Source organism: Nomascus leucogenys, chromosome 12, assembly GCF_006542625.1.
Source record: "Nomascus leucogenys isolate Asia chromosome 12, Asia_NLE_v1, whole genome shotgun sequence".
In the NCBI taxonomy this organism is placed as follows: domain Eukaryota; kingdom Metazoa; phylum Chordata; class Mammalia; order Primates; family Hylobatidae; genus Nomascus; species Nomascus leucogenys.
Window position 1 is genome coordinate 55,458,527 of NC_044392.1, and position 25,019 is coordinate 55,483,545.

At 41.3% G+C, this 25,019-nt stretch overlaps 1 non-coding gene and 1 pseudogene across 2 annotated transcripts; one reads left to right on the forward strand and one right to left on the reverse strand.

The window, feature by feature from the left end:
* The first annotated feature begins 2,209 nt into the window (after nucleotides 1-2,209).
* On the forward strand, nucleotides 2,210-9,651 carry LOC105738388. The gene is made up of 2 exons (XR_004032679.1): nucleotides 2,210-2,478; nucleotides 6,880-9,651. It is a non-coding gene; the product is annotated as an uncharacterized LOC105738388 (transcript).
* A 6,084-nt stretch (nucleotides 9,652-15,735) lies between these two features.
* LOC115837573 lies at nucleotides 15,736-16,827 on the reverse strand (annotated as a pseudogene). Its single transcript, XR_004032573.1, has 2 exons — nucleotides 16,804-16,827; nucleotides 15,736-16,512 (listed from the first exon to the last, which is right to left on the reverse strand). The product of XR_004032573.1 is annotated as a profilin-1 pseudogene (transcript).
* Nucleotides 16,828-25,019: the final 8,192 nt, after the last annotated feature.

Sequence of the window (25,019 nt, forward strand, 5' to 3'; positions counted from 1 at the left end):
CTAGAGTGTCGTGGCAGGATCTCAGCTCACTGCAACCTCCACCTCCTGGCTCAAGCGATCCTCCCACCTCAGCCTCCTGAGTAGCTGCGACCATAGGAGTGTGCCACCATGCCTGGGTAATTTTCATATTTTTTGTAGAGATGGGGATTCAACATGTTTCCCAGGTTGGTCTCAAACTCTTGGACTCAAGTAATCTTCCCACTTAAGCCTCCCAGAGTGCTGGGATTACAGGCGTGAGCCACCCCACCCAGCTATGATTCACTTTTTACTACATGGATGTGTCTGCTTGATCCAGCACCATTTATTGAAAAGACTATCCTTTTCCTTCTGCACCGTTTGGCACTTTTTTTTCCAACGTTTTGGCACCATACAGTCATCCGATTTATGAAATTAGTGTGAGTCTGTTTCTGTTTCTGGACCAACCTGGGCAACATAGTGAGATCCCGTCTCTACAAAAACTAAAAATAATAAATAAATGAGTAAAATTTAAAAAATAAGTGTGTAGAGCAGATGGAGTCATACGTGATAATTTATAAATGCTTGTCAGTTTCTTGGCTACATATGGGTGTTGGTAATTCAGATGTGTTGGGCGTTCAGGCAAAATGTATTAAGTGAATTATGTGGTGTTCACAGTGATTGCTAGATGTTCATTGTGACTTGAATTAGATGTTATTTGAGCCTCACAGAGCTACAGTTTTGACTCTCATTTATTTATTTATCTTTTTACAATTTTTACAATCTTCCTGTCAAGGCAGTAACTCTTTTATACTTAATTGTTCTTAGGCATACGTAATTACCGGGAAAACTTTATGCATCGTACCTAAATAAGTGTTAAGCCATTTAAAGGGCTGACATGATGTGATGTAAACAATAGTATTCTACATAATAGTTTTAGGACTACATCGAATAATTTTTTTTTTTTCTTGAAACAGTTTCTCTTTCTGTTGCCGAGGCTGGAGTGGAGTGGTATGATCATGGGTCTCTGCAGCCTTGACCTCTCAGGCTCAAGCAGTCTGCCCACCTCAGCCTCCTTAGTAGCTGGGTCTACAGGCATGTATCACTATGCCCGGCTAATTTTCTATTTTTTATAGACAGGGTTTTCCTGTAGTGCCCAGACTGGTTTCAAACTCCTGGGCTCAAATGATCCTCCCACCTTGGCATCCCAAAGTGTTGGGATTACAGGCATGAGCCATCACCCCTGGCCATTTTAGTTTTAATAATTTTTATATTTTTCTAATTTAAAAGATTTACTAAAATCTCTTACAGCTATTATTTATGAATATAGTATTCATTGTTGTTATTATGATTATTTTGTATGTGTTTAATCTCATTTTCAATATAAGCTCCTGGAAGTTTGAGATTTTGTCTCTTTTATTCACCACTGTATTCTCAGTACTTGACCTTGCCTGGCATGAAACAGATATTGAATAAATATTTGTTAAATGAATGAATGAATGAACATACTAATACCATATTCAACAATCTCCAAGTGTCACAGTTTTCACCATCTAACAAATAAAATAGCTTGTATAGAGCAGAGTCACACTCAACCTGCCATAAAAGGAAATGTCAATGAAAAATAAACCTTTGTATGTGTAGCTGCTAAGATTTTGGGGCTTTTGTTACTGTAGCATAACCTAGCGAAAGCTCAGCGAGACAGCCTATAGAATATACGTGTACAGATAGACTAGATAGACCAGTAGATGCGATTCCGAAGAAGCATTAACTACACCCACACACTCTTAATTCCCTAACAGAAAGAATCAAATTCTTGTTCAGTAAGATCTGCCTCAAATATTCCTTACTTTGTGAAAACTTCCCTGGCTACTCAAGTATTTAGTCGGGACTCTATTTTTTTTCCCCCGAGGCTGGAGTTCAGTGGTGCCATCATATCTCACTAATCTCTAATTCAAGGCTCAAGGAATCCTCCTGCCTCAGCCTTCCGAGTAGCTGAGACTACAGGTGTGCACCACCATGCTCGGCTAATTTTTCATTTTTTATTTTCAGAGATGGAGTCTTACTATGTTGCCGAGGCTGGTGAGGACTGTTGGTTACATATGACAGGAACCCAACCAATTCTAGTTCCCCACCGCCTTTCAACCTGCTCCTCCCTGGGTCTTCCCAGTCTCCGTAAATGGCAGCTCCATCCTTCAAGTTGCCGAAGCCCCAAATCTCAATGTTAACCTTGATTTCTCTCTTTTATCTCATAGGCAATCTGAGAGCAAATCCTGTTTAGACGCAGGTGAAGGTTCCTGGTGACCCAGGCTCTCACCTTACCGTGACTTACCGTCCTCCTGAGGGTGTCTGGAGCTTCAGTGCTGTGTGCTCTTGGCCTCCACGCTGGGGGTGCCACCAACTCCCACTGTCCAGGGCTTCCAGTGGACTCTCCGAGGCACTGATGTAGAAACTTCCCTATTCAGTGCACCAAGAGCAGCCTCACACGGTGTGGGCCGAATGAAGAGCTGCCAGATCCCACAGGTAAAAACCCTGAGGCATTGCCAGCTCGATGCAGTCAGAGAGTCCTTTTTCTATTATGACTCAGATGTGAAGGGAAGATGCCAAGGGCCCTAAACATCGCAGGGCCTTGCCTGGCATGAAACAGATATTGAATTAATATTTGTTAAATGAATGAACAAATATTCACAGCGTGTGCCACCCTCAACCTGCAGTGCCGTGGTCAGGTGGAAGTGATTTTACTTCAGGAGAGGACAGTGTTCTCTCCAGGACTTTGCCTTAGTAGCTAGATCTGCATCCCTCTCCTCGCTCTTCCCCTCTTACCCCCCATGCTCTGCCCCCATTTCTCTCTCTGTTTCCACCCTGCTGTCCCCTTTCACCTGCTTTCTCCTCTTCAGCTTTCATGGCTCACCCCCTCCCTGTCCACCCACATCCCCCAGGCTAAGGCCCCTGCACTGTCCTGGGTGGGGAGATGTGTGTGGTTTTAGGCAGTGCCCTCTAGATGTGTCCAGGATGGGGAAACATGGCTCAGTTGCCAGTATAATGGGTTAAAAGAGAGGCCACTTTTGAAGGCCATTCCCATCTCCCATTCCAGAATCCTATAGGACTTAGAATTTATGGGCCACAGTGGAATTCTTGGTTCCCCAGGACCTTGTGGTGGACGCGTTCTTTCACTGAGCATTCATGGGGTGACTATTAGGTACCAGGCCCTGCTCTGGGCTAGAGGCCCCATAATGAGTAAATCTCAGGTCACTACCCCACGGAACCCACCACTGCAGGCATTGAGAGGGGGAGAAAGAAAGGGGCATGGCCTGTTTGTGTCCTTCTCACGTGGCCACCCACCAGGTCCTGGGGGAGCGGGAGCCAGTGCAGGGAGAGGAGAGAAATCCAGTGAGAATGGCAAATGGACGACATCAGACCCAGGGGCAGAGGCCCCCACCTGCAGCGGGCAGCTTCTGGAGTGGACAAGGAGCAGCAGGGAAGATCGTGGCCTGGTGTTCTGGGGTCCACTGTCTCATCTCATTCTTGTGGGCACCAGAACTTATCCAAAGACAAGACTCAGCGTCTCTGGCAACAGTGGGCCAGAGACAGAATGTGTTTCAGAGGAGGAAGAAGGGGTTGTACCCCATGGAAACAGTATATAGTTTTACAGTAGTGCGTCTCTCTGTAATAACTAGTTATCGTGTTCTTGTTAATGGAAAATACTGGTGGTGTAAGTTCCCCTGGATGTTCTCATCTTCATGTAAATTTGTTCATTTCCTTCCTTCCTTCCTTCCTTCCTTCCTTCCTTCCTTCCTTCCTTCCTTCTTTCCTTCCTTCCTTCCTTCCCTACTTCCCTCCCTTCCCTACTTCCCTCCCACTCTCTTTCTCTCTCTCTTTATTCTTTCCCTCCCTCCTTCCCTTCTGCTCTTCCTCCCTTCCTTTCTACCTCCCTTCCTGCCTTCCTCCCTCCCTTCCTCCCTCCCTCCCTCCCTCCCTGCCTCCCTTCCTCCTTCCCTCCTTCCCTCTCTCCATTCTTTCCTTTCTTCCTTTCTTTTCTTTTTCTTTCTCTCTCTCTCATGCTCTCTCTTTTTCTTTCCTTTTCGTTCTACTTTTTTGAATAGACCACACTGCACTGAAATCTACATTATTTACCAAAATCTCTGGAGCTGCTTCTGTCTTGCAGGTCCTGTAGCCCTTAGGTCCTCCCAGCCTCCTCCTCCTCTGATTTTTTGGGTGCCACTGGGGCAGCTACTGAGTCTCACTGGTTCCTAGTCTTCACCAAGTTCTGCCACCCAGATGGTTTGTACCTGTCCTTACCAGAAGCCTGCTCTTCTAGATGACTGAGGCTGCTTCTACCTAACTGATCTGCTATCTGTGTTCCGGGGGCACCCCAGGGTTAGAGGTAAATGGCACAGTCATTGAAATCTCCAACTGCTCTGACTCCAGGCTGGTGCACTTCAATGCCAAGTACTAACCAAACAATAACAGGATGCCACCAAAACCTTGGTATGGGGCTGCTGCATCCTAATTAAAACAAAGTAATAGACATTATTTTTTAGAACAGTTCTAGGTTTACAGAAAAATGGAGTGGATAGTACAGAGAGTTCTAGACTCCCCTGTCCTCCAGCACACAATTTCCCCTATTAGTATGTTGTATTAGTGTGCTCCATTCGTTACAATTGATGAACCACTACTGATACATCATTATCAACTAAAGTCCACAGTTTACATTAGAGTTCATTCTTTGAGTTTCACAGATTATGGGTTTTGGCAATTATGTAATGTCCTAAATCCCCAGTAAAGCATCATGCAAAATAGTTTCACTGCTGAAAATTCCCTGTGCTTCACCATTTCGTGCCTCCTCGTCTCCTCCACCCCTGACAACCACTCATCATTTTACTACTTCTATCTTTTTGACTTTCCAAGAATGTCCTAGAGTTGGAATTGTACAGTATGTGGGTTTCCAGACTGGCTTCTTTCTAGTATTATGTACATTAAGTTCCTCCTCGTCTTTTCATGGCTTGATAGCTTGTTTTTTAAAATCACTGAATCAGATTTCATTGTATGGCCACAACACAGTTTGTTTATTCATTCACTTGGTGAAAGACATCTTGGGTACTTCCAAGTTTTGACAATTATGATAAAATTGCTGTAAGTACTTATGTGCAGGATTTTGAATGAACTTAAGTTTTCCAAAGTGACTGTACACTTTTGATTTCCACTAGCTGTGGAGAGTTCTGGTTGTTCCTCATCTTTGACAGCATTTGATGTGTTCACCTTTTTACGTTTTAGCCATTCTGATAGGTTTACAGTGATATCTCGTTGTTTTAGTGTGCAATTCCCTCACAACAAATGATTTCGAGCATCTTTTTCATATGCTTATTTGCCATCTGTATATCTTATTAATGAGGTGATCAGATCTTTCACCTATTTTTTTTTTTTTTTTTGCTTTGTGTTGTTTAGTTCTCAGAATTCTTCATATATTTTGGACAGCAGTTTTTCCATCAGATTATTTTGTAAATATTTTCTGCCAGTCTGTGGCTTGCATTTTGCATTCTCTTAACAGTGTCTTTCACAGAGCAGAAGTTTTTAATTTTAATGAGGCTCAACTTAATTTTTTTTATTAGTAGATTGTGCTTTTGGTTTTGTATCTAAGAAGCCATCATTGAACCCAAGATCCCCGAGATTTTCTCCTGTGTTATCTCCTAGATTCTTATGGTTTTGCACCTTACATTTACATGTAAGATTTATTTTATAAAGGGTATGGCATGCATACCTGGATTTATTTTTTTGCATGTGTTTGTCCAGCTGTTCTAGCACCACTAGTTGGAAAGGCTATCTTTGCTGTTTTAAATTGTCTCTAAACCTCCATGGAAGATCAGTGGACTGTATGTAGGCGTGCTTCTGGGCTCTGTATTCTTTTCCATGCATCTGTTTGTGTGTGCTTTCTTTTCACCAACTTCACACTATTTGGGTTACTGTAGCTTAATGTAAGTCCTGAAGTTGGTAGTGCCAAACGTCAGGGTTTTTTCTGAACTTCATCATGAGAACCTGGTTGAGATCATTGTAGTAAAACTTGGAAATGTGTGAGATTCCCCCTTAGTCTGGTCTTCAAGGAGTTTTTAATGCTCTAGCCAGGCTACCCTCAGCTTCTAGTAATCTGTCAATACCATTTAAGTGCTCCTCCCACTTGCTGTCCCCAGTAGCTTCTCTTCCCTGTGAGCTGTGACTCCTTGTGTGTTAGCCTGTGTTTCTCATTTTTAGGGTGGCAGTTTTCCCTGTGACCTCAATTCTCTGGTAAACCCTAGAAGGGTTGACTTTCAGTTTGTTCAGCTTTTTTCTAGCTGTGAGGACAAGTGGTGACTGCTTAGCTCTTTCCATGTTGAAATAGAAACCCAAAAGTTTGTTTAAAGAATTACTTGTTATAAAAGTCACCCACTGTCAGTGTACAACTCAATGATGTAAGTTGATTTATCAAATTGTGCAGCCATCAGCAGAGTTCTGCTTCAGCACATTTTGTCACTTCCCAAATTCCCTTGAACCTCTTTGTAGTCATTTCCTAATCCCTGGTCCCCATGACTGGGTCTGAATAGAATAAATATTTGGAAAGCAGACTTCATTTTATTTACATTTTCCTGTGTTTGGGACTTTATATAGTGGACTATTGTGTTCGTTTTGTGACAAGTAGAGAAGAGATTGCATTCTAGGGATGGTTTTTGGGGGAACATAATAGTAGTCCTGTTTATGGCTCTCCTTGAATTGCTTCATCTGTGCTGGTGACTGGTATTTGTTACCAAACCTTGTCTGGTGAGCACAAGAAAAGGAATTTTTTAAAATCTGCTATTAAAATCGAGATGATACATTTTCACATAATAATATGTGGAGTTAAGTAGTGAACCTTCTTTATTTTATTTTATTTTATTTTATCTTATTTTTTTTGAGATGGAGTTATTTCTCTTTTCCTCGGGCTCGAATGCAGTGGCGCCATCTCAGCTCACTGCAACCTCCACCTCCTGGGTTCAAGTGATTCTCCTGCCTCAGCCTCCTGAATAGCTGGGATTACAGGCGCCTGCCACCACACCCAGCTAATTTTCGTATTTTTAGTAGAGACAGGGTTTCTCCAGGTTGGCCAGGTTGGTCTCTAACTCTTGACCTCAAGTGATCCACCTGCCTTGGCCTCTCATCTCAAAGTGCTAGGATTACAGACATGAGCCACAGCCTGACCTGAACTGTGGGGAAAAGAAAGAGATCAGATTGTGACTGTGTCTGTGTAGAAAGAAGTAGACATAAGAGACTCCATTTTGGTCTGTACTAAGAAAAATTCTTCTGCCTTGAGCTGCTGTTAATCTGTAACCCTACCCCCAACCCTGTGCTCCCTAAGACATGTGCTGTGTCTACTCAGGGTTAAATGGATTAAGGGCTGTGCAGGATGTGCTTTGTTAAACAAATGCTTGAAGGCAGCCTGCTTGTTAAGAGTCATCACCACCCCCTAATCTCAAGTACCCAGAGACACAATACACTGCGGAAGGCCGCAGGGACTTCTGCCTAGGAAAGCCAGGTATTGTCCAAGGTTTCTCCCCATGTGGTAGTCTGAAATATGGCCTCGTGGGAAGGGAAAGACCTGACTATCCCCCAGCCCAACACCCTTAAAGGGTCTGTGCTGAGGACGATTAGTAAAAGAGGAAGGAACGCCTCTTTGCAGTTGAGATAAGAGGAAGGCATCTGTCTCCTGCTCGTCCCTGGGCAGTGGAATGTCTCGGTGTAAAGCCCGAGTGTATATTCCATCTACTGAGATAGGAGAAAACCACCTTAGGACTGGAGGTGGGACATGCTGGCAGCAATACTGCTCTTGAAAGCATTGAGATGTTTATGTATATGCACATCAAAAGCACAGCACTTTTTTCTTTACCTTGTTTATGATGCAGAGACATTTGTTCACGTGTTTACCTGCTGATCTTCTCTCCACTGTTATCCTATTGTCCTGCCACCTCCCCCTATCCAGGAAACGCCCAATAATGATCAATAAATACTAAGGGAACTCAGAGGCCATTGCCAGTGTGGGTCCTCCGTATGCTGAACGCCAGTCCCCTGGGCCCATTTTTCTTTCTCTATACTTTGTCTCTGTGTCTCTCTTTTCCAAGTCTCTCATTCCACCTAACAAGAAACGCCCACAGGTGTGGAGGGGCAACCCATCCCTTCACTGAACCATTTTTATTCTTTCAGAAATGTGATTGATAACAGTAAAGCCACACTCCTCACGTGCCTGAAATACCCCTCATTGTCTTCTTCAGGTGTCAAGGGCTCTGGAACAGCCACATAAAAGTGAGGGCAATATTTTTACTGTAGTTCTTTCATTGATTGATTGATTGATTTTTTTCTCTTAGACGGGTTAGCATATATGTATCTGAAATTGAAATTCAAGAAGAGAGACAGGCACCTGTACTAGTTTTCTCTTGCTGCCTATTATCACATTACCACAAACCAGTGGTTTGAAACCACAGAAGTCTGGAATGAAGCGGCCGGGTTCTCTGGTCAGAGTCATCTGAGGCTAAAATCCAGGAATGGGCTGGCTGTGTTTTTTTCCTAGAGCTTAAGCTATTTTTCCAGGTTCACTACAGACATTGAAAGACTTCCTATTCTTGTTTGTGGGGGACTGAGGGCCCTTTTTCTGTGCTGGCTGTCAGCGGGGAGACACTCTGACTCCAGAGGCCACCTGCTTTCCTCCTTACCTGTCTGTTCCGTCTTTCAACCAATAACAACTCATGGAGTCCTTCTCAAGCTCCCACCTTCTCTGACTTCATCTTCTCCAACCAGCCACACAAAGCTCTGTCATGTATGGAGTGATGTGATTAGATCCAGTTCATGCGGTAGCCTCACCATCTTAAAGTCATATAACTGGCATATAACAACATAATCACAGGAATGGTGTCTCATCACCTTAACAGGCTTTAGAGACAAGGGTGTGGCATGTTTGGGGACCATTTCAGAAATTCCATCTACCACAGTAGGACACTCACATTCCCCCATCTACAAAATGCGTTCACCTTCTCCCCTAAGGTTTCCAAATTTCATGTCATTAAAGCATTAGTTCAACATGAAAAATGTCATGTAGACCACATCAGATCAAAAGTTTAAAATCCCATCTAAAACATCCACACCAGGTGTGAATGAGGCTTCTGAGGGTGTCCATTAAGTACAGATCCTTGACATAATTCCCTTACCTCCGTCGACCTGTGAAACTGAACAAACAATTTATCTGCCCCTAATGTGAAATGATGGGACAGACATAGAATAACAACTACCGTGATTCTAGTTCAAAATGAGGGAACATGGAGGGGATAAAGAAGTCATTAACCTAAAATAGTTTGGAAATGGAGCTGGGCAAAATCCAGCAGGAGTTTCTTAGTTAGGATCCACAGCCTGGGACTGACCCTGTGTCCTGTGGGTCTTTGCCTCTGGGCTCTCTGCTCTGCATTTCTTGAAACCATTATTATTTGTCATTTTTCTCATGCTCTTTTGCGTATGGCTCCTACTGCACTCAAAATGTTTTTGAGATTCATCCATGTTGTTTTGTGTGTCAACAGTTTGTTCCTTTAACCATTCCATGGAATGAATGTATCACAGTTTATTGATCCATTCTTGTATTGACAGATACTTGAATGTTTCCAGTTTTTCCTATTATGAATAAAACTGCTATGAACATTCTTGTATAAATCATTTTCTGGACATGTTTTAATTTCTCTTGGTTAAATGCTTAGGAATTACTGAGTCATAGACTAGGTAGCTGTTTAGTTCTGTAAGAATATGCCAGACATTTTTTCCCAAAGTGTTTATACTATTGTACATTCCAACCATTAATATATGAAGGTGAGAAAGCTTTTGCTACTTCCAAAGAGGCCTCTGTATATCCATGTGATTTTTTCTAACTGGAGATAGGCTGATGACTTCAGGGACATGAGCATGGGCTACCCGTCATCACCACCACCATGAAGTTGGGATTCAGGAAGGAGGTTAATCATATAAAGAATCCTGTGACCAGTATGAGCTTCTGTCAAGCCACACAGGGCACTCAAGTGAACAGTGCGTGGGGGCCCTGGGGTCATGGTAAGGAAGTGTCTCTGGTAAAACCTTTTCCTTTGGGAGGTAAATAAATTATTTGTTCCTTCTTGGTAGCCTTTGAAGATAAGGATGGTCAAACAAAATAATATACCTGGAGAAACTCAGATCTTGCTAAGATTTACTGGTTGGGAATCCAAAGTTAATGCCAAGAAGCAGCCGCCAGTTGGGATCAAATGTGAGCCTGTGGATCAAGGTGCGTACTCGAACACAGAGAGCTTTTTGAAAGATGCTACCAGTAGTTTTTCCAGGGCAGAGATGGGTCCTTTATTTTTCTCTCTAATCTAGCCCATATGCTTAGCTGAGAAGTTTTCTTCATATCACTTTAAATGATGATGTCCCTTGTTCAACAATTTTCTAAACAATTTTCTAAATATTCTTTCGATAAGAATTTTATGGGCATTCTTTATTGCATTAGGCTTAAATTTAATGCATCATAAGGTTTTATTGCAAAATATTGCCTTGTTTCCTTTTTAAGATGATACAATTTATAATATGCAAGTTTGCTGTCTGTCCTCTCCCTTTATGTACATAGAAAATGAGCAAACATGTGGCCATGAAACAGATGGTCATAGAATTGGTTCAGTGGTTGTGAGTGCAGCAACCCAAGACTGTCTTGTCTGAAATACCACCAGGAATGACTGGACACAGTAGACAAAGGTTTTTCCACTGGACGCCTTAGGATACATGCTTCCAAAAACAAAGTAGCCGAAAAGAAACCAGAATCACAGAATATCAGAGCCAGAGGAGCATTTGGAGGTAATTCAGTACCTCCTCCTTTTCAACCTACAGGGGAGATAGTGGAACAGAAGCAGGGATGGGTCTGCCTTCTGTGCCCACAATTCATTGGAGATTGTTGTGGTGAAGAATTTCTTTTATGATGAAGGAGAAATAAACCCCCGTCAGCTTAAATTCAGGCAGGTTTATTGAGAAGGTGAAGAAGCATCTTGCAGAAGCAAAGCATGGCTGAGGCTTGTGGGCTCTGTCTGGACAAATGAGCAGCCGACAGTGGCTGATGCTGCCCCTGACTCTGGGGCCGTGTGGTCTGTGGTTCCCTGTGAGCATCTCTTCTATTCTCTTGCATCTTCCCTCAGCCTGACAGTCTCTGTATACTCTTCAACACATAATTGAGCGAGGCTGTACCAGCCCCAATGCCACATAGCACTTTATGTCAAATTAGAAAGGTGTGAAATAAACTGGCCCGTTATAATACAGCTGTTGGAACAACAGTTGAAAATAACAATATCTTGACTCCTGGTTGAGTGCTTTATGCTGAGCTTTCTTTTTTGAATATGAGCACAGACTTGGGGATATTGGTGTCACCTAGTGTTATTAGCTAGTATTCTCCTTTTGTTTCCCCATAACATCCCCTCCTCCTTCCCACAGATCCACCCTCCACTCATTTCCATCCTGTCTTATGCCACTTGGGGCTTGTCCCTTCTAGAATGCATCCCTGGCTCCCCTGTGTGCACACTTCTAGTTAGGTTTAGCAATGGGGGCACCTGATGGAGCCTGGAAGTGAGAGGAAGGTGAGGTCAGTATTTCTTCCCTCTCCTTCCCTGCTCTGGCACTGAGTATCTGGCAATAGCTGCATCTGTCTATTACTTCAGTGGCCACTCTTCCACAGCCCCAATTTTCAGTGGGTCCCATAGCATTAGGGGGACCTTTGTTCCTTTAGCTCCCACCAAGGAAGATCCAGAGGCATTCTCCTCACCAAGGCGTTAAGAAATGCATGGGTGAGGGGAACAGCGGCATGCGTGTAAAGGTCCTGTGGTGCCTCTCCTCTGCAGGCTGGAGGTCATGGCGGGAGATGCTGCATGGATTTGCCCTCCCTGCTGTCAGAACAACAGGGTTCTGGAAGAGTAGAGGACAGGCCGTGGGACTTGGCCATCTAGAGACAAGGTGGGAGGGATTTCCTTGAGAGGCAGGGACATGTGGTGAGGTGTCTGGGAATGTAATGGATGGGAAATTTACTGAGAAGTCAACTTATGTAATAATTAGAAAAGCTCTAGTTCTGAGGACAGAGACCTGATGGAGTCACCATAGTGGAAATTTATGACCTGGCATCCAGTTCAGATACCTGGAGCTTCTTGACTGAGGGGAGATTGGATCCCTTGGGGAAGAGTGAAGCCTTCAATGCTGCCACAAGTGTGATCCGCCCACCTCAGCCTCCTAAAGTGCTGGGATTACAGGCGTGAACCACCACGCCCGGCCTTTTTTATATTTAAAAAATATAATTTTATATATTATCAGGGCAAAAGAGAAAAACCGTATGATTACCTTGTCATACACAGTAAAAGCATTTGGCAAAATTAAAAACTTTTTTCATGATTTATAAAAACAAACCCCAGAAAACATTCAGCATGATAAGAACAGAAGGCAACACTTCCAACCCCTTAAGGGCAGATTTGAAAAACCCACAGGTAACATTATATTAAATGGCGTAAAATTGAATGCTTTTCTATTAAATCAGAGAAAAAAGTAGAATACCTGTTGTTACTCTTTTAATTCAGCATTATACTAGAGCTCTAAATCAATGCAATAAAATAAGAAAAATAAAGTATTGAAAAGATTGAAAAGAAAGAATTGAAGCTGTCTTTATTCACAGATAATGACTGTTTATGGTAACAATCCTAGAAATCTACAAAAATCTACCTGAACTAATCAATGAGTTTGGTAGTGTTGCAGAATGTAAGCTCTCAACATAAGTGGTCTTTTGTATTTCTGTATATTAGCAATGAGCATTTGGAAAATGAAATAAGAATATAATTTCATTTAAAGTAGGATCTAAATACATGTTGTGCTTATACATAAATTCAACAGACTGGGCACCGTGGCTCACACCTGTAATCTCAGCACTTTGGGAAGCCGAGGTGGGCAGATCCTGAGGTCAGGAGATTGAGACCATCATGCATAACACAGTGAAACCCCATCTCTACTAAAAATACAAAAAAATTAGCTGGGTGTGGTGGCATGTGCCTGTAGTCCCAGGTACCTGGGAGGCTGAGGCAGGAGGATCACTTGAACCTGGGAGGCAGAGGTTACAGTGAGCCGAGATCGCATCACTGCACTCCAGCCTGGGTCACAGAGCAAGACTCTGTCTCAAAAAAAAAAAAAAAAAAGGAAAGTCAACAAAATTTATGTAAGGCCAGTACACCAAAAACTACAAAAAATTGCTTTGAGAAATTATGAAAGAACTAAATTAGTGGGGAGATAGACCTTGTCATGGATCAGAAGAGTTGTTATGTTTAAAAAGTCAGTTCTTTGTAAATTGATCTCCAGATCCAATGCAATTCTAATAAAAATTCCAACCGGCATTTTGGTAGAAATTTACAAGCCCATTCTACCATTTATATGGTAATGTCAATGACCAAGAATAATCAAAGAGCAATATTATAAAAGAATAATGGTGAATGAATTCTCTACCTGTTTCCAGAATTACTCTACAGCTATGAAAATCAAGATCATGTGTTTTGTTGGAAAAAAAAGATAGAATATATATCAGTGGAAGAGCAGACAGAATCCAGAAATAGATACTCACATATATGTCTAATGATTCTTAGGACATATATATATGTATACACACCCATACACACACACACAAAAACACATACATGTATGTGTGTGTGTATATATGTGTGTATATGTATATATTCACTGTTTTGAAGATTGTCATCTCCAAATAGGGAACACACATACACATATATATATAAATATATATATATTGCAGTCTGATAAGATAAACAGCACAATGAAACAATTTCTCAAAAGACTTGAATAGATACTTCAGAAAAGAAGATACATGAATTGTCAATTAGCATAGGAAAAGATGCTCCACTGTTTGGTCATCAGGGAGATCAATCAGTGCAACAATGAGATACCAGTACGTATCCATGAAAATGGCTAAAATTAAAAAGGCTGGAAATAGCACATGTTGGTGAGGATATAAAGCACTTGGAAGCCTTGTAGGAATGAAAAATGGTACAGCTCCTTTGAAAATCTAACAGTTTCTTAAAGGTTAAACATACACAAATCAGATAGTCATTCCGTTCCTAGGAATTTACAGACTGTCTGCACAATAATCTGTATGTGTGTTTCCAGACCAAACTGAGGGGCGGGCTGCTATTTCTCGTGGCTCAGTAACGAGACGCAGATGAACTCGGGAGGAAGAGAGTTTTTACTTCTGCAACTGGTTACAGGGAAATGGCCTGGAAATTATCACCAGACCAACTCAAAATTACAAAGTTTTCCTGAGCTTATGTACCTTCTAAGCTGTATGTGTACATGGAAGTGTGCATTCATCAAAATACATAAGTGATTAACTTCTTTTAATCTATAACTAAGTCTGAGTCCTGAAGACCTTCCTCTGGAACCTCAGTAAATTCACTTAATCTAAAGGGGTCTAGGTGCTGGGGGCCCTTATCTTGTCTCCTGCTAAATCATAGAGGTTTGGGGAGTTCCTTCAGACCTGCAATAAACTTGTTTGTGGAGGCCTGGGGAGTTTCTTCAGACCCCCAATAAAACTCGTTTAATACTAAATTAATCCTGTTGAGAATGCCTTCGTTATTTCGTCATGCTTTAAGGCCCAGGAAAAGCCTAGGCAAAACTCTTGGTGGGCTTTTGTTACATTCCAGCCTTTGTATAAGGGCACTGGCTTCTTTTTTTTTTTTTTTTCCTCTTCATATTTAACTTAGCCACTCAGTCGTTCCTGAAACAGTTGTTAGGGAGGCCTGTGTTAGTGAGACCTGGCCTGCCATGTATGGATGCCCATGATAGTTTCTTCATAATAGCCCAAACGTGGAATGATAGAAATGATAGAAAAGTACAAACATACATGGTATAGCCACACGAAGGAATACTAGTCAGCAATTACAAGGCATTACGGATGGATTTTAAAATTACGTTGATGCATGAAAGAAGGCAGACACAAAAGAACACAGGTTGATCATTTCATTTATAGAAAATCGTTAAAAATGCAAATGGACCTGAAGTGACAGTGGCTTCTTGGGGCTGAGGGTTGAAAGACTGATGAACTGCAAAGGGGTACAAGAAACTTTGGGGCATAGGGAATTTCCTCTATCTTGTGGCAGTAGTTCCGTTAGTGTATACACTTGTAAACATGCATTGAATTACACATTTTAAAGTGGTGCAGTCTGTTGTACCGAAATTATACCTTTATATAAAGTTGATTTCATCATCTTAATTTCTCCATACTAGCAATTAGCAGCTAGAAAATGAAATTCAATAAAACATAATACAGTTTAATAGCCAGAATCATTACATGCTTAACAATACATGCAATGAAGCAGGTACAAGGCCCCTAAAAGCAATTGGTGAGAAAAATTAAAGAAGACTAAATAAATATATATCATGTTCATTGATTGGAAGACTCAATTTTGTTAGCATATTACATCAACACAATTCTGATTAATATTTCTAGTAGGAGATTTTAGAGAAATTTAAAAGCTAATTTCAAAATGTATTTGAAAATCCAAGAACCTAGAATAAGCAAGTCGGTCTTGAAGAAGCAATAAGTTGGAGGACTTACTCTGCTAGATTTCAAACCTGATTTTAAAGCTACAGTAATTTAAAAACGGTAGTAATGGTGTTAAGTATTCATAAATATATCAAAGTAAAAGAATACAGATTCAAACAATATGCCCACATATGTACAGTTATGTATTTTTTTTAGTAGAATCTTTTTTATTCATAAAAAATCCCTCAAAACAAAAAAGTTTTCCAACCACACACAGGAGGGGTATGGGTAGGGGAAGGTGTCTGTCAGTATATCCCTGGTCCCCAGCCCATGTGGCTTTGACAGCAATAAGGTGTGTGGGGTAATGGCCTCTGAAATTAAAATGGTGTGTGTATGAGAAGGAAATGGGGGCAAAGCTGTGGGGAGCGGTGGAGGGGAAGGAACAAAGGAGGTCAGTACTGGGAACGCTGAAGGTGGGAGGCCATTTCATAACATTGCTTGTTGATGAAACTGCCATGGACACCTTCTTTGCCCATCAGCAGGCCTAGCGTCTTGGCAGTCATAGTGACAATGACGTTGAAGGTGGGGGCTCCACCGATGCTCTTCATATAAAGATCCACGGTCAATTCCCCATCCTGTAGCAGTGAGTCTGGGACCACAGTATATTTCTGGCCCCCCAGTGTCAGCCCATTCATGAAAAAGCTTGACCAGTCTTTGCCAACCAGGACACCAACCTCAGCTGGCATGATGTTGATGAAGGTTTTCCCTGGGACGGCGGCCCAGATGGAGGGCGAGTCCTTGTTGCGCACAATGGCCGCGTCCTAACAGTTCTCATTCGCCACGAGGCTGTAGATGGAGGCGTCCACTTGGCCGTTGCGTTGCTGCAGGGGCTCCTCTGGTCGCTGCTGCTGAGGCCGCCTGGGCTGGCGGGCGGGGGAGGGGGAGAGCGCGATGCAGGCGCTGTCCTCCTCGCCCTGGCTCTGCTAGCTGTGCCGCAGCCCTCGCACTGCCACTTAAAAAAAAGAAAAAAAAAATATATATATATATATATATAAAATACATTATACTTTAAGTTCTAGGGTACGTATGCACAACGTGCATGTTTGTTACATAGGTGTACATGTGCCATGTTGGTTTGCTGCACCTATTAACTCGTCATTTACATTAAGTATATATCCTAATGCTATCCCTCCCCCAGCCCTCACCCCATGACAGGCCCCGGTGTGTGATGTTGCCCGCCCTGTGTCCAAGTGTTCTCATTGTTCAATTCCCACCCATGAGTGAGAACGTGCTCGCATCGCCACTTCTAAATGTTTTAAAAACAAAGACACCAATGCCCCTCATTGGGGAAATGAAAGACTTTTAAATAAAACGATTTTGAGTGAAATAATATTTGTTGTTTTAAAAAGTTAATATTAACCACTCTCCATCATATATTGAAATTAAGATGTGAAAGTTAAAATTGGAAACCTTGTAAAGGAAAAATAGGAAATAGTTTCATGAACTTGACATAGGAAAATATTTCTTAGACTAGATACTGTTAGCACTCGCCACAATAAGAAATCAAGCGAATTGCACTTTATTTTTAAAAAGTTTCTGCTTATTATGTTGTAGTTTAACAACTTAAACGCTATCTGTAGACCAGGAATAATTATTTGCTATATAATATAGCAAAAAGTATGTATATATAAATGGACTCATTCAAAATATATAAAGAACTCCTATAGATTACAAAGAAAATCACAAACAGCTCAGTATATCAATGAATATAAAAATTTGAGAAGATATTTTCCATAAGAAGATATCTAAATGAACATTAGGCATGAGAAAACCAAATTAGGATATCACTACACACCTGGTAATAGTTTAAAAGACTGAAAATAGTAAGTGTGGGAATGTAGAGCAACTGGAAATGGCCTACATCTTTCATAGAAATGTAAAACAATACAAATACTTTGCAGAACTCTGTCCATTTTCTACCCGTTCACCAAGCAACTCCATCCCTAGCTATAGATACCCAGGAAAATAAGTATGTATCTTCACAGAAATAATTGTATGGGAATATTCATAGTTACTTATGCACAGTAGTCATCAAGTAAACCTGTCTCCCATCAGTAAAATGGATATTAAATTGTGTGATAATCGTACAATCAATAGGATATTACTTGGCCAAAACAAAATGATACAAGGGAAAAACACAATCAAACAAATTAGTGGCATATATACCCACCTGAGTAAAGAGAAGTCAAAACAAGAGAACATACTAAATGATTCCTTTTTTTATTTTTTTGAGACGGACTCTCACTCTGACCCCCAGGCTGGAGTGCAGTGGCACGATCTTGGCTCCGCCTCCCAGGTTGAAGAAATTTTTCCTGCCTCAGCCTCCCAGGTAGCTGGGATTACAGGCACCTGCCACCACGCCTGACTAATTTTTGTATTTGCAGTAGAGACAGGGTTTTGCCATGTTGGCCAGGCCGGTCTTGAACTGCTGACCTCATGTGATCTGCCCGCCTCAGCCTCGAAAAGTCTTGGGATTACAGGCGTGAGCCACCAGGCCCAGCCAAAATGATTCCATTTTTATGAAGCACATGAATAAGCAAAATTAATCTATGGTGGCTGCTATAGTTTAAATACTGGTCCCCTCCAAATCACATGTTTAAATGTGGTCCCCAGTATTGGAGGTGGGGATTAATGGGAGGTGTTTGGGTCGTGGGAGTGGGTCCCTCATGAATAGATTAATCCCCACCCTGGGAGAAAGTAGTGAGTGAATTCTCACTCTCTTACTTCCTGTAGGAGCTGGGTATTAAAAAGTGCCTCTCATCTTTACTCTCTTTTGCTTCCTCTCTCACCATATGATCTCTGCCCCCACTGGTTCCTTTTCACCTTCTGCTGCAAGTGGAAGCAGCCTCAGGCCCTCATTAGGAGCAGATGTGGGTGCCATGCTTCTTGTGCAGCCTGCAGAACTCTAAGCAAAATGCACCTCTTTTCTTTACAAATTACCCAGCCTCTGGTATTCCTTTCCAGCAACACAAAGGGATTAAGGCAGTGACAACATTCAGAATATACTCTTCATTTGAGGGATGAGTATTGACTGGTGAGGACCACATCAGAACTTTGTGGCATGGCGGAAAATGTCCTCTGTCTTTAACTGGGTGTTATTATACAATGTATAGTTATATTAAAATTTCTTAAGCTGTACCTTCAGGTTTTTTTGCAGTATACACTATGCAAATTATACCTCAGTGAAGAACTGTTAGCATACAACAAAGAAAACAAACACTCAAAAATGTGAAAATTGACAGCAAATAGGTAGCAAATATTTAGTATATAAATAAGAGGGATCCGCTGAGAAGAAACCAAAAGCAATGGAATAGAACAAAGACAAAAAAGTATAATAAAGTTTTAAATTTCAAAGTTTGAAATGATATTAAAGTGGCACACAGTTTCCTTGGGAAAATCAAGTGAGAACCACAAACTCTGAGACTAATTCCAGCAAAAGTATGTAAATCAGTTTGATCTAATGATACACGGTTAGATTTGAAGGCCAAAAGGAACTGGTTTCTAATTCTTATTCCTCTGCTCGCTAGTGTTTTATGACCTAGGAAAATTTTGCAATCTTTATGAGTTTGTTTTCTCATCAGGAGCAGGATAATATCTAAGTAACAGAATAGTTCATAGATTATTTTTTTTTTTGAGGTGGAGTCTGGCTCTGTCTCCCAGGCTGGAGTGCAGTGGCTCAATCTCGGCTCACTGCAAGCTCTGCCTCCTGGGTTCACACCGTTCTTCTGCCTCAGCCTCCTGAGTAGCTGGGACTACAGGCGCCCGCCACCACACCCAGCTAATTTTTTGTATTTTTAGTAGAGATGGGGTTTCACCGTGTTAGCCAGGATGGTCTCGATCTCCTGACCTCATGATCCGCCCGCCTTGGCCTCCCAAAGTGCTGAGATTACAGGTGTGAGCCACCATGTCCGGCCATTTCATAGATTTAAATATGATTGCATGGCAGTGGACATGAACCACTAATTGTTAAGAATATATTTACACTGAGCTCTCCTTTATCCACATTAAAATTGTAGACAAACAACAATTGACAAAGAATAGACAAAAAGTTCTAACATAAATATTCTTCCTTTGTTTCTAGAAAGAAGTCACACATACAGTAAAAATAGAGAGAACCTAGTTCATTTTGAACAATCTTCCCCAAACCCTGAAACAGGTCTACTTTCTAACACCAGAGATGTCTTGAATGAGTCCAACCCCTGCAGTCCCCTCTGTCTGGAATAGACTGAGGAAGTTTGCTCCAGCCTTAGAACAGCATGGGCTGGCAAGCGTTCTCAGAGAGGCTCTCGACTTCAACTCTAAAGGCCCTAAGGAATATGTGCAACTGGGTCGGGTTAAGGCCAAGCTGAACCACGTGACCAGGGCTGTCACCAGCGCCAAAGTCAGTGAAAGGATATCAGTCCCCAGAGCTCTGTTACAGGCCATGGGATGCTCCATGGAGGGGTGGTGAGCATATGAATACAATCAGCAGAAACATCGGTAATGGACAGGAGGCATAAATAAACAATGTCTGCCCTCCAGTAAAACCCAGGAAAGTTCTCATTCAAAAAGCGATGTCTTGAAGAAAACATAGGTACGAATCTTTGTGACTTTGGATTAGATATTTTTTAAGTAGGCACAAACAACCCAAAAATAGATAGATAAATGTACTTCACTAAAATAAAAAGCTTACATGCTTCAAAGGATACTGTTAAGGAAGTGAAAAGATAATCCACATAATGGGAGAACGATTTCCAAATTATATATTTGACACGGGTCTAGTACCTAGAGTATATAAGGAATTCATGTAACTGAGCAATAAACGACAAACAACCAAATTTAACAATGGGAAAAAATCTGTGAGTAGAGGTTTCTCTAAAGCAAAGACACAAATGGCCAAGAAGCACGTGCAAAGATGTTCAATGTTTTTCATCATTAGGAAAATGTAAATTTAAACCAAAATGAGATACCACTTCACACCCACTAGTATGACTTAAGAAAAAAATAAAGACAACACAGGTTTGGAAAGTTATGCAGAATATGGAATTCTCGTATATTACCAGTGGGAACGTAAAATGGCATAGCCACTGAAGTTGGTAAGCAGTGTGTGAGTTCCTTAAAAAGTTAAACATAAAAGAAAGTTAAACATAAAGTGACATATGATGCAGCAATTGCACTCCTAGGTTTATAACCAAGAAAATGAAAAACATGTTCACTCAAAAACATGTACAAAGCTGTTCATAGCAGCATTATTCATAATAGTTAAAAAGTGGAAACATCTTAAACCACCATCAGTTGATGAATAAACAAAATGTGGTATAACCATATGGTGGAATATTATTTGGCCATAAAGAAGTTGAAGTACTGATGCAGGCTAAAAAGGATGAAACTTGAGAACAATATGCTGAGAAGCAGATGCAAAATGCCACACTTTGTTATTCCATATAGACGAAGTGCCCAGAACAAGTACATCTATATATAGAGAAAGTAGATTAGTGGTTGTCAGAGACCGCAAGAAGGGGGAAATTGGAGAGTGACTGCCCATAGGTACAGGCATGCTTTTTGGCATTATGAAAATATTCTGGAATTAGGTAGTGGTGATGGTTGCAGAACTTTTAGAATATGGTAAAAGACACTGAAATATATGCTTAAAAATGGTGATTTTTGTGATACGTGAATTATACTATAATACTATACTATTATATAAAATAATAATAAGAGTAATAAAGCAAGGTGTCTTTCCACATCTCCATGTCTTTTATTTTCATTAAAAAAAAAAAAAAAAAAAGCATTTCAGGGCCAGGCTCAGTGGTTTACTCCTGTAATCTCAGCACTTTTGGAGGCCTAGGTGGGAGGATCGCTTGACGCCAGTAGTTCAAAACCAGCCTGAGCAACATAGCAAGACCTTGTCTCTACGAAAAATAAAAAATTAGCCAGAAATGGTGATGTGTGCCTAGAGTTCCAACTACTTGGAAAGCTGAGGCAGGAGGATCGCTTGAGCCCAGGCATTCGAGGTTGCAGTGATCTATTATCACCACTGCACTCCAGCCTGGGTGACAGAACAAGACCCTATCTCAAAAAAAAAAAAAAAAAAAGCATCTCACTTTAATAGTAAGTGGCCAGAATATGATGCTGGCAGCATGTTGTGGGGAAATGTATTAGATGAAAGAAGTTAAATTCCAGTTCTCCTTTTTTCAGAAATGAGGTATAGGGGAGAGAAACATGTACTTGGAAAGAACTGTCCCAGCTGAATTGGGAAATGTGGGAAGGGGATGGGGAAGAGGCTGCTTCACCTGAGATCTGGCTCCAGGACTTACAGCAAGGGGAACTTGAGCAAGTTACAGACTCTCTGTGCCTCAGTTTCTTCATCAGGAAAACAGAAAGAATCATCCTATAAACTATAAGGTCGATGGTATCAGCGAGTCCCCAAATTGACTGCACATCTGAGTCATGTTAACAAACACATTCCAGGCCCCACCTGAGCCCTCTGAATCAGAATCCCTGCAAGGAGGACGATGAACTTGTATTTGCACTGACTTTCCCAGCTGTTTCTTACTCTGATCAACTTGGGGGTAGGACCCATTGAGCTGCATCACATCATTCTAAAGCCAAAACACAACAGCAGAACAAGAATATTTTCAATGCAGTCTCTAAAGCAGAGGAGAAACTGTTGAGGGAACCTAGAAGTAAAGGAGATCTGGCTTTCTGGGCTCCATTTAAACTTTATTTTGAGTACAGCAGAGACACGAGCTCTTCGGGACACATGCCTGAGGCAGTGACAGTCCAACTTTGGAAGAGTGGAAGCCCTAGTTTCACATTCAAGCATGCTGTGAGTAGAAATTAAGTTTACCTCTTTTTGCACAGCAACATGGCCAATCTTTCCTAAGCTGCTCAGCTTACAAGAAAAGGAATCATACTGCTAAGAATTCAAACTTCAGTCATAGGTAAGTGAGGAAGTCTTACAAACCTATTCTAGCCACCTAACCAGAAACCCAAAATTTAGCAAGTTCTTTCACTTTCAGGACAGTTGTGTTCACTAGATCAGAGGCATTGAGACATGAAGAACAGACCCTTAAAGAGGGAAAGTGTTCCCTTCAGTTTGAGGACATCACTGGAACATTGGGGAAGTGGGAACACAGCTGCTCACTCTACAGTATGGGTTGCCTTTGTGTCTGGAATGTGTCTGATGTCCTGATCCCTTTGCCCATTTCAGGGAGCCTTGGGAGGACCCCGAATCACTGATGGAATTGGACAGTGCATGGAGATGGCTCAGCAGCACGAGGGTAAATGCAGGGGAAGTCCAGGTCGTACTGAGAGACAATGACTGGCGCTGATGGGGACAAAGATAAAATCAAAAGTTTGTGCTTCATCTTCAAAAACTCAAACTGATAACAAACTTGGCCTTATGAGAAATAATAAGTATTTTTCTATTTACATGAGAATTTAATCTCAAAACAGAAATCAGAAAAATATTAAGTCCAGGGCATAAAACCTAAACCATTGCTCACATTTATTCTTTCTAAATAGAGCAAAGTGTAAAATCTTCTCCATAAAACATACATTGTGGTTATGAAAAGGCAAAAGTCTTAGAATCATTGGTATTCCATAGAAGAGTGAATTAAACACAGCCAAGGGAAGACCCAGGTCTCATACTTCTCTTGTATATTCCAAAGTTCCAGGGAAATTCCAGGTGATAGAGATTATTTCCCTTACTGTTAAAGCAAGGTTGCAGACACTTCTGAATTTTGGTCCCAGTACTCTAGAAGGGCATACCGCTGTCCTGCAAAATAATACAGGAATGAATACTCTTCCTGTGACTCATTCTGGTCATTCTTCCAGCATCACAAAAACCAAAAATGGAAATATGGTCAAATACATGATTAGCTATCCCTCATCTTCAGGTTTCTTACCTGTTACTTATGGATAATAGCATTATCTTAAGGATTATGATGAAGATACAATGTCCAAATATAAACACAGTTTTGAGCAAAATGCCTTGTACGAATAGGTCAATGAATAATTACTAAATAATTATGTGAATATTTACTGGATTACATGGATCCTATGAATAATTACTGAATAATTATTGTGATTGCTTTTATTGGCAGTGCTGAAAACTCATCCCTTTGTGACCTCAAGTAACCCATGTAACTTTGTGAACCTGCAGTTTTTTCATTTAGAAACTTGACAGATTTTCATTCTGACACAGAATGTCAAGTCTCCCAGACCCCAGAAAATACATTGACTTAAAGCCTTTGATACATCTCAAAGCAGTATCCTTACCGTGTCATTGGAAGATGGTGTGGGCTGCAGAGAGGGATGCTTTCAAATGGGATTGACCAGTCCTCCTTCCTTCACTTCCACATGAATGCTGGGCAGCCCAGGGTCAACCCACTGCACCCTCAACTCAGGCCTAAGTCCAGCAGCCAATCTTAGGAGACCTGGGCTACAGAACAGTCTCCCAAGTTCCAGGCTTACAAAACCTAGGTGGGGATGAAAGCTGAGAAAGTGAAGAGGTGGTTCATGGGATCACTCTTTCCTACTCGTTCCTGTCACCTCAAACTCACCTTCTACTGCACAGCAACACTGAGGATCACCAACTAACCCTGACCATAACCTTGATCTTGCCATGTTCTGTCAGTGGAATGCAACCAAAAATCAATGGTGTTAGGCCATCTCAACAAAATATATATCAAACCATATTCCATAAGAACTGCTCGTGGCCCTGTTCTTTTCAGTCTATGGGAAAACAAAGTGGAAACAACAAAATAGCATCAGGTTTACAAAACTTCTCAAGATAGATGGTCACACATTTTTTCAGGAGACCTCTATATAAATGATTTTGATCACTTGATACCTTGAAAAGAGGTCTTGTGGCACTAGAATGACATCTATAAGTGACAAGTATAAAATGTAGTGCTCAGTGACATTAAAAAATCAACCCACATAGAGGAAGAGCTTTGGACGCAGGGATGTCAAACTGGTCTAGAGTGTAATGAAAATCCAAGATGGTGCCCCAGTAAGAAAAAAAGAAATCAACATAAAAATGGGATGCAGCAGGAAGAATACTGAGACAGGAAAGAAAACATTTAAAAAAAATTATTCATTCACTTTCTAGTGGATACAGAAAAAACTGCAGAAGACCCAGAGGATATCAGGGCAGGCTAAAAGTTTGATATCTTACACCTGTGGAAAAGTCTTAATCTCTGTTTTAACTTAGAGCAGGTGGGGTGATTTCATGACTATACCATTAAGAAAATATAATCTGTTGGGAAACTGTTTCTGCCTTGATGATGTTGTACAGACAAGAGATAAACAGTAAGGAATGTGCTTAGATGTATTGGGAAAGAGATGGGTCTGTGGCATTATCCAAAGGGTACACGAATACTGAGAGTGAATGCTGAAGGAATGATCCCCATTGGTGGTGACCCTCAAGTGAGACCAGGGTGCC